Below are 3,439 nucleotides of genomic sequence, written 5' to 3'. Positions count from 1 at the left end.
CGAACTCCGCCGGAGCCGCTCCTCTCCGTTCCCCGCTGCGGCCTCCCCTCGCACGACCCCACCATAGCCGGGCCTCCCCAACCTCCTCCCAGCCCTTCGCCGGACTACGCCGTGACCGTCACTCACCGGACCCGCCGCAGCCATCCCTCGCTAGATCCTGCCTCCACAACCTCTTCCTCTCTGCCTCGAGCACTAGAGCTCCCCCGGCAGTGGCAACGGTTGCAGGATTTGGCTACTCCGGCGACCGCTTCAACTGACGTATTTAAAAAAAAAAAAAAACAAACTTTGCCGTCTGTAGTTTAGTGTTGATGACGGCAAAGGAAACGTTTGACTGACGGCAAAAGACTGCATTCTTTGCCGTCTGTTGTTTATAATGCTAACGGCGAAGCAGATTTGACTGACGGCAAAGTCTTTGCCGTCTTCATAATAAAAAGCTGACGGCAAAGTATTCTTTGCCGATTATACGTTGCCATCTGAGTTTGCCGTCTGGTTCCTGATGGCAAACTCTTTGCCATCTGTAATCCACAGACGGCAAATTACCTGTTTCATGTAGTTCTTTGTCAGCACAACGTGCCTCACGGCTTCCATGGTTGCCTTAGGTCTCTCGTCATGCACAGCCAGAACTGCGTTTGTTGTCTGCGGTGCAAACACGTCGTCAGCGTCCCAAGTCCATCACCGCCTTATGAAATGGCGGGGCATCCGTGTCACAACGTTCATGTCCATTACTTTTAGTATGTGACAGCACACAATGCCGTCCCGTTCAAACTTGCAGAATTGGCAGTAGTATTCGCCTTGTCCGATCGAGGCTTTCACGAAGTAGTTCCTTCCTTTGTCCGGGTCTTCAGGTTCTGAATCCGACATGCCCAAAATAGAACACACCTGGAACGTATGTTCATCCCCCTGGAAAGCCGTGAACATGCTGGCACGCTTTATTTCTTCCTGAAATCTGCAAGTTTTGTGTGTTTTCTGTTAAACTATCGTGCAATCTTTTTTTGTAGCACCTTAGGTTGTCATGGAAAATAGAAATACATTTTTGTTTGAACATGGCAAACATAGTACACTGAACATGGCAAACATAGTACACTGAACATGACAAACATAGTATATTAGACATGGCAACTGTAGTATATTAGACATGGCAACTGTAGTACATTAGACATGGCAACTGTAGTACACTAGGCATGGCAACCGTAGTACACTAGACATGGCAACTATAGTACATTTTCAACTGGACATCGTCATTTCCACACCAACATTCCCAATGGAAGCACATTGCATAAAACATGGCAACTGCATTTTATTGAACATGGCATCTACAGTTTAGTAAACATGGCAAATGCATTTTTCAACAAACATGGTAGTTCCATTTTTAGTAAACATGGCAATTGCATTTCAGCATATGTGTCGAGAATATAACATTTTTCAGTTGACATTGGCATTTGCATACCAACATGCCCCAATGGAAGTACAGTGCATTAAACATGGCAACTGCACTTCATTGAACATGGAAAATGCATCTGAGCAAACATGGCAAACATAATTTTCAATGAACATGGCAACTGCAGCTGAGTAAGCATGGCAAACAGTATTTCATTAAACATGGCAACTGCACATCATGGCAACTGCATTGCACTCTATAAGGCACCTACTGCCTTAGTTCTTTTTCTGCAAATAAGACTGTAACACAACTGACTTACTTGTTAAAGATCTTGTTTGTGTATATCTTGCTCATTTGCCTCTCCATCAGTAAATATGTTAGCAATTTCGGCTGCTTTAGCGCGGTGGTAGCTTCTTGCTGTAGCTCAGATCCCAGAATTTTTTGTTGCAAAGTTGTGTACTGCTTGGCAAACTGTAGCAATGAGTTGCCAGGGCTCACGTACCGCTTCAAAACAGCATTGAACCCCTCGCTGCGCTGCATAGTCTGCAGAAAGGGGAAGAAGCACTGCATGAAGTAGGCCGGCACCTAGTACATTCGCTTCTCCCATAGGTTAGCAAGCGTCTCGTTGTCTTGGACTTGATATGTTTCAATCATGGCCATCCAGTTCCTTTCAAACTCCTCCACCGTCAAGCTGTGGTCCACGCACAGCTCGAATGCCTTGTGCAGCTCTGGATGGTCAGCAAAGAACGGTCCTAGCGTCTCCTCAGCCTTCTTTATAATGTGCCACCTGGAGTGCCTGTGCACTGCCAACAGAAATACCTCCTCTATGCCTGCACGCATGCTAAAATCCTGGTCAGTTTTTATGTTCATTGGAGCAAGTCCATCCATGCACTCCAAGAAGGTCTTGAACAGCCAAACGTACCCATCCTGTCTTTGTTCCGAACGAGCCCGCAGCCGATCTGCAACGACTGATTGTGGTTATTTATTCCTATGAACGGAGCGCATGGCATCTTGTACATATTAGTCAGATACGTCGCGTCGAATGAAATGCAATCTCAGAAATGTTTGTAGGTTCTCCTTGCAGCACCATCCACCCAATACATGTTCCTGACACGGTCCTCATCGTCCAACCTTATCCTGTAGAAGAAATCTGGATCTTCCTTCGCTTTCTCAACGAAGTAGGCCATTGTGGCCTCTATGTCAGCCAGCTTGCTCTCTCTACGGTACTTGGCCTGTAGGTTCATGACGTCAGCTGGTATGTACGGCATTGCTACTCAGTTTCCCCTTTTTGCTATGGATGAGTGATAGTATCTGGACCATTCTTGATGGACCGACGTGTTGGAAATATGCCCTAGAGGCAATAATAAAAGGATTATTATTATATTTCCTTGTTCATGATAATTGTGTTTTATTCATGCTATAATTGTATTATCCGGAAATCGTAATACACGTGTGAATACATAGACCACAACATGTCCCTAGTGAGCCTCTAGTTGACTAGCGCGTTGATCAACAGATAGTCATGGTTTCTTGACTATGGACATTGGATGTCATTGATAACGAGATCACATCATTAGGAGAATGATGTGATGGACAAGACCCAATCCTAAGCATAGCACAAGATCGTGTAGTTCGTTTGCTAGAGCTTTGCCAATGTCAAGTATCTTTTCCTTAGACCATGAGATCGTGTAACTGCCGGATACCGTAGGAGTGCTTTGGGTGTACCAAACGTCACAACGTAACTGGGTGACTATAAAGGTATACTACGGGTATCTCTGAAAGTGTCTGTTGGGTTGACACGGATCGAGACTGGTATTTGTCACTCCGTATGACGGAGAGGTATCTCTGGGCCCACTCGGTAATGCATCATCATAATGAGCTCAAAGTGACCAAGTGTCTGGTCACGGGATCATGCATTGCGGTACGAGTAAAGTGACTTGCCGGTAACGAGATTAAACGAGGTATTGGGATACCGACGATCGAATCTCGGGCAAGTAACATACCGATTGACAAACGGAATTGTATACAGGGTTGCTTGAATCCTCGACATCGTGGGAGCCA

The sequence above is a fragment of the Triticum dicoccoides genome, chromosome 3B, assembly GCF_002162155.2.
Source record: "Triticum dicoccoides isolate Atlit2015 ecotype Zavitan chromosome 3B, WEW_v2.0, whole genome shotgun sequence".
NCBI lineage: Eukaryota > Viridiplantae > Streptophyta > Magnoliopsida > Poales > Poaceae > Triticum > Triticum dicoccoides.
This window is presented reverse-complemented; position numbering follows the sequence as displayed.